At 43.0% G+C, this 12331-nt stretch overlaps 1 protein-coding gene and 1 non-coding gene across 16 annotated transcripts in view; one reads left to right on the plus strand and one right to left on the minus strand.

Annotated features, from left to right (window-relative positions):
* LOC126298507 (forkhead box protein P1) overlaps positions 1–12331 on the minus strand; it is a 692749-nt gene that overhangs the window by 266095 nt on the left and 414323 nt on the right. The window lies entirely within an intron of this gene.
* On the plus strand, positions 5450–5522 carry Trnaa-cgc (transfer RNA alanine (anticodon CGC)). Its single transcript has one exon. It is a non-coding gene; the product is annotated as a tRNA-Ala (tRNA).

Raw genomic sequence — 12331 nt, forward strand, 5'->3', positions numbered from 1 at the left:
TAAAGGAGAATTGAAATCTTTTTCTCGAAGAGTTCCTTCGGATGTCTTCTTCTGTTGCTTAAAATACGAAGCGCTATACAAAACACACTCGTGCATGTCAGATATTAGTGTTTGATTGCAATTTCCTTCCACAGAAATAAAACATAAACGAGTAAGTCTTTCAGCAACTATCAGAGCATATATTTCGCAAATATTTCATCAATCGTTACACGCAAATAAATCACAGCAGAGAAGTTTTTATTCCACAAGATTTACTTATCACAAAATCTATCTGCACGCATTTCCTAGTCAAGTTTTCGACTTCAATTTTCTCAAATTATATAGTCGCAGCTAGTAACTAGTCAAATATCGTCCACAGACGATTACAGTTACTGCATCGAACACACAAGTCCGACTCAGGTAGCCGAAGATGAGGTAGAAACGATTTCCAAATCCTTTAGGGTACATTGATATTTTTGTTACTAAATTTCCTTATTTGGTGACAACATTATAGCGATATCAGAGATGAACTGAAAACATAATCATGCTTTACATAGATCTGTGGTGTTAATTCATGTGATGCTCTGTCAGAAGTAACAGTCCCAAGTTTCTGTAACGCTCTGCTGCAGACGGAACGTTAACCATCGCGAAAATGGCTGATTATGATGCTGATCAGACTTAATGTCATTATCAAATCTCTGGAGCTGTTTCCTTATAGTTGGCTGTAATTTGACCGACCTAAATACTGGTAGAAACTATTCGAGAGACTTTCTGTTTTATGTTTCTTGTGGCCAGTGCCCTATTTTGCTAGTTGATGATTATTTCTTCAACAAGGGTAGGAATGAGTGGTCTCCTCAAGCATGTCAGAATTAAGATATTACCTAGTATTGTGATGATCTTGGTGTCGATAAACCGTTGTACTATGACAGGAGGAACTGAGTCTTTAACGCCAAAGAACTCATCTTAAAATAAATAATATGTTACCCTTGTTGTATCCTTTTTAGTGAAATAACGCAACGTAAGACAGTAAAGTTGTATGCTCATTTGTGACGTTCTCTATGAGCTTTCCTGAATCTTTGCTAATCAAAAAATCACACGGTGTAACAGCATTTACCGGCGGTTCCGCTTGCCGACATCTAAAGTCCACCTCTCATCCAGAAGTGACAGACGTGAAAGCAATATTTAAGGTAAAATATTTTTTCCTTTCCTAGGTAAGATGTTTTTCTTTGCACTCTCACTAACGTCTCTAATATAGAGGAGCTCGAATTATATTTAGGTTTTTTCGTTAGATGACTCTGCTACGTTGAGATAAAGAAATATTCGAATCAGTTGCATGATTGGTTCTTCAAACAGACTGAAGGTCAGATTTTTCCGCGCAGTGTTGGCGTCTTTGTCAGTTGGTATCCACGCTCGCCGTGTGGACTCCGCATGAACTACGGCAATCGTTCAAATACAGTACAGAAATAAGGAATATCCACCTGGATTAGCTACCCAACTGCACAGGCTGTATCAGTCGTGCAGGGGAGGTTCAGAATTTACGTTACTACATTTAGGCTTTCTGAAAATTAACATAAATAATTATAGGCTATATGTTGTAAAAAATACAGAATCGCACATAACCGCATCTCCTTTTAAATTGTTTCTTAACGACACTGCTTTCACGGGTGGTGTGTGGACAACTATGGTAGCAGTATAAACCGAAACAAAGAAAACAAAAAGTTGATTCTATCCCGCTGACGAGCCGATGTGTTATCAGAAAGGAGTACGCGAAACAGAAAGAACACCTCCAATGTGAATAAGGATTAAAAAGTGTTTTCGTAAAAACAAATTCGTTTTAAATTTGGTGGTAATTATTTCTCTGGCTAAAGAGATCGCTATCATTTAAATTGCTCTGCACACGAGTTTTGTGCAAGACTCACCGGGAACGCTAGCTATAAATCGCCACGCGAAACTTATCTGCGTCTGCAGGATGATATATTTGTGTTAGCAGGAGATTTAATCCCGTTAATTATTAGCTCCGACAAAGGTAGTTTATACACAGCGAGATACAAGTTTGGCGGTGTTCAAACATCCCTTAAAAAGCAACACAGAACACCGTGGAACAACGAGGTGTCTTTTGGCTTAATAGTTCTGCAGTATACGGTTATTACGTAGTACAGGACCTTTCGTATTAATTATGACGACCACAGTGTGCGCAGGTTACCTTGTTACTTTGTGGTGTGACTGGGTCCAGACAGATACACTGTGTAAAGCTACACAGTTAGTACATTCTGGAGTTTTGAAGGATTTAGTCTAAATGATCTAAAACAGCAAAATCTAAATCAGGGTACGGAAAGTGGCTTAACAGTCGCATTCGCATTTGATTTATCCAGCAGTAACAGGTTGGGACCGCACACATGGTCTAGAAATTCTATCCAGAAATTGTCAGTGGATCTGATGAGTGAATTCACCAGAATACATCGCACGCGATTAACATGTGATATCTGTGAATCGCAGTCGATCTGCCATCCTATGACAAATATAAACAACTAGATCAGGACGTATGGACGGAAGTCTGAAACGGGTTTCTTCTGAATATGAAGAAAACTTATGCACATTCATACATAATCCGCAAGACACTGTTCATTGAATGGTGGAGGGTACTCTCTACTATCGTCAATCATTACCTTTCCTGTTCCACTGGTAATTTGAGCTAGGAAAAAGTTCACAGATATGTGAGTGGCTCGAAGACTTTTCAAGTATGTTGTCCTCGACGGCAAATGTTCATCAGACACAAGAGTTTCGCAGGGACTGCCCCAAGGAAGTATGATAGGACTACTATTATTTTCTATATACGCAAATGATTTGGCGGACAGGATGGGCAGCAATCTGATACTGTCTGCTTAGGATGCTGTGGTGTACTGTAAGGTGTAGAAGTTGAGTAACTATGATACAAGATGAGTTCGACAAAATTTCTAGTTTGTGTGAAGAATGGCAGCTTGCACCAAACTTAGAACAGTATAAGTTAATGCCGATGAGTAGAAAAAACAAATGCATAATGTTCGGATAAAGCATTAGTTGTGTCCTTGACAGGAGTCGTTTAAATATCTTGCGTAACGTTTCAAAGCTGTATGAAATGGAACGAGCGTGATAGGAAAGGCTAGTGGTCGATTTCCGTTTACTGGGAGAATTCTAGGAAAGTGTGGTTGGTCTGTAAAAGAGACCGCATACAGGACTCTGGTGCGACCTATTCTTAAGTACTGTTCGAGTGTTTGGAATCCGTACCGGGTCGGATTAAAGGAAGATATCGAAGAAACTCAGAGGTGGGCTGCTGGATTTGTTACCGGTAGGCTCGTACAATAACCAAGTGTTACGGATATGCTTCAGGAACTCAAATGGGAATTCCTGGAGGGAAGGTGACATTCTACTCGAGGAAAAATATTGAGAAAATTTAGAGAAAGATGACTGCAGAACGATTCTGTTGCTTCTAACATACACTGCGCGTAAGGGCTATGAAGATAAGATCCGAGAAATTAGGGCTCATACGTAGACATAGAGGCAGACGTTTTTCCCCAGCTCTATTTACGAGTGGAACAGGAAAGGCAATGACTGGTAGTGGCACGAGGTACTCTACGCCACGTGCCGTAAGGAAGACGTGTAGACAATGAAGCCATAGTGGCATCATCACAAGATATACATAAAATCAGCTTCGGATCGTCGCACATATTTAAAATATTGTATATATACTAGGCTACAGTGTCGACGGAGTCATCTTGTTGACAGCGCTACTGTTCTTAAAAAAACTGCATTACAGTGGCCACAAAATGTTTGTGTTGTACGCTCGTTAGGTGTCACTACTGTGAGCCTACACATATTCGTCAATTATACAATTCCACAAAATCTAATAAAAAGAACAATACAATAGGTGAAGTCTATAGTGGGCTTACCAATTGTATAAGTTATTACAGTGATAAAATGCAATAAATTAAAAACACGAGTAAAGTTAAAAAGGAAGTGAAAATATGCATGTCATTATTTTTTTAGATAAAAATAATGAAAATAATGACATGCATAAGAACAAACTTACGCAGCTAACAGAAGAATAAATAAATGATAAAGTAAATGGGGAAAGAAACAAAATGAATGAAAGTAAAGGCTGAAGTAAGGAATGAACGCCCTCTGTTGACTTGGTCGCCAGAATGCAGCTTAGGCGAGAACTGCTCGGAGGAAGTTAATCGCCAGACGGCTACTAATACCCTGCGACACGTCTTTCCAAGAAAATAATGCTGAAACACCGTACCAGTCGATTGATAATATAATTAATAGTACGTACCATATTTTAAATGTGTGCGACGATGCGAAACTGTTTTTCTACGTGTTTTAATAAAATCATTAAGGTTTCATTATATTAGGACAAGTTTTGAAACAGGTATGCCCGTCATATTTTAGCATATGTTTTCCACATGTATGTCAATAATACTTTTCATTATGGCTACTTTACTGTTTAAGACGTAGACAATCGACTAGTTGTATTTTTTTTTTCTTTTTTCAACGTCTTGCTGCAGATCTGAAGATGGCCATTGCTGACCGAAGTCGGTAATATAATGACAAAACAGTTTTGTGATCATAGATGGAAATAAAACAAATTTATTTTACACCATACTACCTACAAATCGGAAACATTGTATTCCCTCCCCCCCCCCCCCCCCCATAATCAAAAATCTTCATCGACATATTCCTGTTTTACTGTGGCACATCTACAGTCGTTAGTCCCGCTCACCAGCTACGGCGCTGGAAGATGATGAAAGACAGGGAGAGGGAGAGGGTGATTTGAGGAATATAGTCTAGCGGTTCACGCGCTCAGTCCGGAACCGCGCGACTGCTACGGTCGCAGGTTCGAATCCTGCCTCGGGCATGGATGTGTGTGATGTCCTTAGGTTAGTTAGGTTTAAGTAGTTCTAAGTTCTAGGGGACTGATGACCATAAATGTTAAGTCCCATAGTGCTCAGAGCCATTTTTTTTTTAGGAATATACACTGGCGGAAAAAAATTGCTACACCAAGGAGTTGTGTGGCAGTACCGGAGGTTGGTAGGCGTCATTCTGCATGCGAAAGATTATGTCTATTCAAATTTCACGTCAGTCGCATAAGTGTGGCGCTAGTAGCGCCAATATGAGGGTGCAAATCAGGTTTGCTTTAAATACACACTGAAACCTTTGAAATTCGACATGGTGAGCTGATGTTAGTCAAGAATGCCTTTAAGGCGACAAAGACGCAATTAGCAACACCTCACTAAGTTTTAAAGAGGTCGTGTAATACTGCTACCAGAAGCTGGATGGAAATAAAACAAATTTATTCTACACCATACTACCTACAGCACTGCAGGAGGAACTGGCAGAAATGTAGCCACTGTACAAGATCGCTGGCAACACTGGTAACGAGAATGTACGGTAGCAAGAAGACCGGGCTCCGGACGCCCACATGGCGCTACCGAGCGAGGTGGCGCAGTGGTTAGCGCACTGGACTCGCGTTCGGGAGGACGACGGTTCAATCCCGTCTCCAGCCATCCTGATTTAGGTTTTCCGTGATTTCCCTAAATCGTTTCAGGCAAATGCCCAGATGGTTCCTTTGAAAGGGCACGGCAGATTTCCTTCCCAATCCGTCCCTAATCCGAGCTTGCGTTCCGCCTCTAATGACCTCGTTGTCGACGGGACGTTAAACACTAACCACCACCACATGGCGCTACTAGACGGAAGACCACCGTGTTCCGCATATGGCTCTGGCGCATCGTACTGCACATTCAGCAGCAGTTTGAGCAGCAGTTGGCACCATTATGACACAACGAACTGTTATAAATCGGTTACTTCAAGGACAGCTCCGTGCCAGACGCCCTATGACGTGCATTTCAATGATTCCAAACCACTGCCATTTTAGGCTTCAATGGTGTCAAGCGAGAGCTCATTGGAGGGCGGGGTGGAGGTCTGTTGTGCTTTCTGATGAAAGCTGGTTCCGCCTCGGTGTCAGTGATGACCATGTGTTAGTTAGGAAGAGGCTAGTTGAAAGCTTGCAGCTAGCCGAGCGGTTCTAGGCGCTTCAGTCCGGAACCGCGCTGCTGCTACGGTCGCAGGTTCGAATCCTGCCTCGGGCATGGATGTGTTTGATGTCCTTAGGTTGTTTAGGTTTAAGTAGTTCTAAGTCTAGCGGACTGATGACCTCAAATGTTAAGTCCCATAGTGCCTAGAGCCATTTGAACCATCTAGAGGACTGATGACCTCAGATGTTAAGTCCCGTAGTGCTTAGAGCCATTTGAACCATTTTGAGGGCTTGAAATTATCCTGTCTGTGTGCTAGACCTCTGGACGTACACCTGGAGTTTCTGCGGTGCGATTTCATATAACAGCAGGGGCACTCTCGCGGTTATCCCAAGCACCCTGACTGCAAATCTGTACGTCACTATGGTGATTCGACCTGTTGTGCTGCTGTTCATGAAGAGAGTTCCAGGGGTTGGTTTCCAACAGGATAACGATCACCCGAATACCGCTGTTGTAATCCAACATGTTGCTTTGGCCTGCTCAGTCACCAGATCTGCCTCCAATCGAGCACATATGGGACATCATCGAACGACCACTCTAGCGTCATCCACAACCGTCCCTGTATTGACCTACCAAGTGCAACAGACTTGAAACTCCATTACACAAACTGACATAAGTCACCGGTACAACACAATGCACGCACGTTCGCATGCTTGCATTCAACATTCTGGCGTTTACATCCGTTCTTAATGTACCAGAATTTCACATTTGCAACACCTGTGGTCCTACAATGCCAATCACTTAAATGTGCTACCCAGACAAATGTAGTCGCCAAATTTCATACTCTACATTAATTATTTTTTAGTATTGGGATTTTATTCGCGCTAGTGTAGTTCCGGATGTAGACGTCGATGAAACTCCTCGTTGGATAATATTTCACTCGGGCAACGTTCTCGCTTTCACACATTGTCAGTTTCGGACGATTGGCTGTCAAACAAAGTGGAAAGCTACTTCTCACGTAACTGGAAAGGTAAATGTGACCTCTTGAGGTATATTTTCACCAAAGTTTCTCCCTGACAGTTTCTGCCTCTAATTTTGAGGAAATTCTCCGAGAATTCGGAGTGTGAGGGCAGGTTTTATTCAACCAATAGGAGTCGCACGTTCCTGGGCTCGCAGACGTTGCCTGTAGTTGCGCGGGCGTCAAATCCGGCAAAGTTCCGAAGTGCACTTTATATACGCGCTTTGTGGAGGCGTTAGAGTAAGGGCGCCGGCCAAATTAGGCGGGGGTCCGCGTTGTTGCAGCAAGTTAGGCTGGCCAATGGCCCGTCCTTTTAATCGCGACCAGATGCCAGCACCAGTAATTAGCCGGGCCGGCCTCCGGCGGCTAATGTGGAAGCCGCAAGGCGCAAGGAGCCGGCGCGGTCACGCCCAAGATGTCACTCGGCCGCGGCGTCGCCTCGCGCTCTTAATTAAATGCCAAGATGGAGCAAAGCTGAGATTGCGGAAGGAATTAATTGCGCTCCGAATCAAAGACGCTCATTGGCGGGCTGCGGCTGTGCGGCTGACGTGCTACATGTATCGCTGGCCGACACCCGGAGCCGGATATTAGGCGCGTCACAACAAACACGCCGCTAATTAGACGTCCTCGCCGGCGGTTTGCGCTGCGGCTAGTTGCAGTCCGTGCACTACTGCTGACTCCAGAGTAAATAGCTGCCGCCTTTGTGACCCCAGGCCGCTGCTCCGTCTCGGAGACATTGCGCACCTAGACGCTCGCTCGTTGCTCGGCTACGTCTCTTCGTCGTTACCCAACGCTGGCTGCTGAACTTGCGGATGTAGAAATACTTGGATTTTACGTCCCTTAGAGGGCGAGAGTAATGAATGCGCTTATTGAACTCGGTTAAGACGAGAATGGAAACGGAAATCGGTCGTTTCCGTTTCAAAGGAACCGTCCCACAATTCTCCTAAATCAGTTTAGGAAATTGAGGAAAACCAAAATCTAAATGGGTGGACAGGGGCGCGGGAATAACCACATTTCCAAATCGCCGAAGCTCAGTGCTTCTCACGGTCCACCGAGTTGATGGCGTACCAAAACTCAATTTGCGGGAAAATGCAATTGCCACTAAGAACCGCAGTGAGCAATAATGTGTCGATGCGAGACGTTACCATCGGTTATCTCGGACTGTTAAATTGACCACAGTGCAGCAGACCTCTGTCAAATTCAGTGTCAGACAACAAAAACCTTCGTGAGACAAGTGACGTCCTAGCTGAGTGATACAGAAGCCAGCACCCCACATGTGTACCTCAGCTAACAACCCGTCAAGAGAGACAGAAGAAACGGCGTGCTGCCTTTGGACGCTCGAAGCTCGCAGAAAGCGCGTCTGGCCTACAGTCCTGGCGCGAAAGTCGAAAACAACTCGAAGTGCTACATCCCGCATGTTGGCAGGGGTTTACTCTTCCTCGTATGACAGATATTTATATAAGGTACGTTATATGACTGTCATCGTCTCTCCCCGGTGAAAGATGCAGCATACTACTGTCTCACTACGTGCGTGCGTTCGTTACTCTACAGAACACCTCGGGTTACCCTTTTGCTCCCGAACTGCATCACAATCGTTTGCGGAACACTCCACGGTCATTAAGATATTTCTGATGCCCTTCCACTTCCCCTCCCCCCTGACATCAATTCTAATGATTTCAAAAATGTTCAAATATGTGTGAAATATTATGGGACTTAACTGCTAAGGTCATCAGTCCCTAAGCTCACACACTACTTAACCTAAATTATCCTAAGGACAAACACACATATCCCTGCCCAAGGGAGGTCTCGAACCTCCGCCGGGACCAGCCGCACACTCCATGACTGCAGCGCCTTAGACCGCTCGGCTAATCCCGCGCGGCGTTCTAATGAGTACATTTGTGATGCCATAGGTCAAGATGTAACTTCCTTGTATCCACATCCGATCAGTCTCCATGAGCTGTGAGCTGTGACTGACCGGTCACGGATCAGATGGAGGTACATTTCGTTCCTCGTGAGTCATAGGTGTATAAATCATAATTCTTCAATTGATAAACAACAGAAGTCTCAGAGTGCCGATGGCACAGAGTCTGAAGCCACACGAGTGCACGGACAATCGTACGAGGTGTGTGACATGTCGAGTGCAGTATTTGCACCCCACCAATTCCAAACACTTTTACAAATAATCCAGAAACAAAAACAACTGAAAAACAGGGTGACGAACAGCCTGAAGCCGCGCAAAAACAAGGCGAAACAACTAAAAATCAGGGCGAGATCCTATATCAATTAAGACAGATGGTAGAAGATATGAAATGAAATGATCGTATGGTATTGATGGACGGGAGTCATCACCTGTGGAAGTACGGCCGCTGAGTTGCAAGCCCTTTCAGTTGACGCCATATTGTGCGACTTGCGTGTCTATGATGATAATGAAATGATGACGAGGACAACACAACGCCCGGTCCCCAAGCGGAGCAAATCTCTGACCCGGCCGGGGATCAAATCCGGGCCCGCTACATGGCAGTGAGATGCGCTGACCACTCAGCTAAGAGGCCGGTAGAAGAGAGACTTCACGGACAAAATACATTGATGACAAAGATCGAAAAGTTTGTGGAAGGCACAAAAGGCACTATGTAAGAACATAGCAAACATACTACTGTCATGACTTGCACATTGCTGAGTTGTGAAGTACAAATATGCATTAATTGCAGCATTAGTTCATCAAAGTCAAACATTGAATCAAACAGACATTCGAGTTTAGGGCAGTGTATCAAACTTGAGAAAAGAACTTCTTCATTAGAAGAAGGCAGAATAAAGCAGAAGTTGACTGATGTGAACGAATGCTTAGGGAAGCAGAATTAAATACAAAACCAGATAAATTGCGTGAAGTATCAAGAGTGCAATTTGTCACTTGCTCATATGGAACCTGTGGCATTTGCATACTCCTGAATATCTGAAGTTCCAGCAACACGTTAGGGAAAAGCAGGAAGAAAGTTACGAGAAATGAAACCTATCTAAGATTTGAGACCGAATTATATAGTGGTAACCGTTCCTAGGATTTCGGCTGTGTTCAAGGTCCCGATATGGATGTTGTTCGCGAAAAAAGTAATTTTGTGAATACTGCCACTGAACAGACTATATAGTCAATGAATCGATGGATTAATCAAGAATATTATAGGTACATATTTTGGACACATCAACAATTTCTCACATGCAACGGTGATGGAAAGTTCAGAGAACGAGTTTACCAACGTACTTGCAGCAAAGTGTATGGAATAAAGGAAGACTGAAGGCTGGTATACTCAATGATCGTAACTATCCTGATGGTGGCAAACATAAAACCATGGCTGAATTTTTTAAATGTTGTTACCAAAGGTACTTGCTTTGGTGCCAGCCACTGCCACTTGAAGATGTTATTCATATATTGACTCCAAAATTGCCTCGTCACACATTGGCAGTTGCTATCACAAGCAGAAAAGAGAGTATGGAACAATTTCTTTCTGCGTTGGAGGGCTTGGGTAATCACATTTTAAGTGGCAATAATTGGCGGGATTGCAGGGAATGTTATCAGCTAGAAAGAATTTTAGAACACCACAATTTCCAGCCAAGAAATGTAACAGAGATACAAACAATAGGTGGAATTGATTTAATATTTACTGCATGAGGACTGGAAACTGTTTCGGATGAGACAATGTTTATCACAACAACAGGCCATAACAGTGGACAAGAAGAGATCCCCCCCGTCGGAGGTTCGAGTCCTTAGCGTAGGTAACTTTAAGTTAGATTAAGAGGAGTGTAAACTTAGGGACTGATGACCTCAGCAGTTTGGTCCCGTAAGACCTTACCGCAAATTTCCAAATTTCCGAGAAGAGATCAATGCAACATAATGCAGAAATATGACCTCCTGCCCTAGCCACAGATAAAACATTATGACCACGTTTAAAAAATCATTGCAGGTAAGTGAACAGGAAATACTGTAAAGGAGCCACCTCAAACCAGAAATGTAATGGAAACACCCAAATGGATAAAAGTTTACAGAGAGACAAACGTGAGAGTACAGAGGTTCAATCATAAAACTGTGTTATTGTTAATTCATACATGTTTGGAGCCGTTGATGCTGATATTATACCTAATGAGCAGATTAGTAACAATAAGACAACTTCTAAAGATGATGGATGTCAAGAAGTTAGTGGACCACATAAAGAAAGTTCACTTAGCGTTCATGGAGTCTCGATTAATGTAGCTGAAAGAGAACATTTCTTTATAAACACGCAGGACAGACAAGATATTCGAGCAGATTTGTTGGAAGTGAATCAACCCATGAAGAAACATGTTCTCTGTCCTGAAATTTGTAAAAGTTTTGATAATATTGAACTGTTAAATGATTGTAGACACCGCAGGCGAGATCACAGTGATTTTAGAGGATGCTTTGTAGGAATGAGAAGCTATCATGTCATATACAACAGTACCTCCTTGGAAAGTGAAGCCTAAATTGTATTTATGGAGAAATATTTTGAAGTAGTTGAGCAAGTCAAAATAGTTGTGGAGTCTCAATGGAGAGTATTAATAGCTGAAGGCCTTAATGCTTATATCATAATGGGCATTGTGTATTTAAAGAGGAATCAAGGAAGAACAGATTTGAGCAATGGAAGTGGGGAGTTACGGGTCGACAGTCGAAAAACTGTATTACAGTTTGAAGAAAATCCAGAAGAGTCGCTACGCTTGTAATTGGTGGAAGAAGAGCTTGAAGTTTTCTCTGAAGGTATTATTAGTTTACTGGTTCGAGACGGAATAGTTTTACAAGGACGAGGGTGCAAATTTGGAATCACCTATATGGTCGTAGAAGAAACATGAGTAGCATCTGATTGGGAGGATGTGGAGGTCGAAGATGAGACGCATCTGATGCTGAATCATGACTCAATGGCGGAGAGTACATCCAGTTCTCGATGTTGTGAATAACTGTTGCCTCTTAATGATTTAGCACAGTACTTGGAAGTAGTAAATTAGAAGGGTCAGAAACTAAGCGATGTATTTACGTGATCCAGAAGATGTTCAGAATTTCAGGATATGCGTCGTATACTGATATCCGATATGAGACAAGGGTATCGTCAGGAGTGTTCAAGGGAAGTGTGATAGAACCGTGGGCAGCAATTTGTGGTTATTTGCTGAAGATGCTGTGGTGGACGGTGAAGTGGCGAAGTTGTGTGACTGTAGGAAGATACAAGATGACTTAGACGAGACTTCTAGTTGGTGTGATGAATGGCAGCTAGCTCTAAATGTGGAAAAATATAAGTCAATGAGACTGAATAGGAAGAACAAAACTGTAATG

This window comes from Schistocerca gregaria, chromosome X (genome assembly GCF_023897955.1).
Source record: "Schistocerca gregaria isolate iqSchGreg1 chromosome X, iqSchGreg1.2, whole genome shotgun sequence".
NCBI classification, from domain to species: domain Eukaryota; kingdom Metazoa; phylum Arthropoda; class Insecta; order Orthoptera; family Acrididae; genus Schistocerca; species Schistocerca gregaria.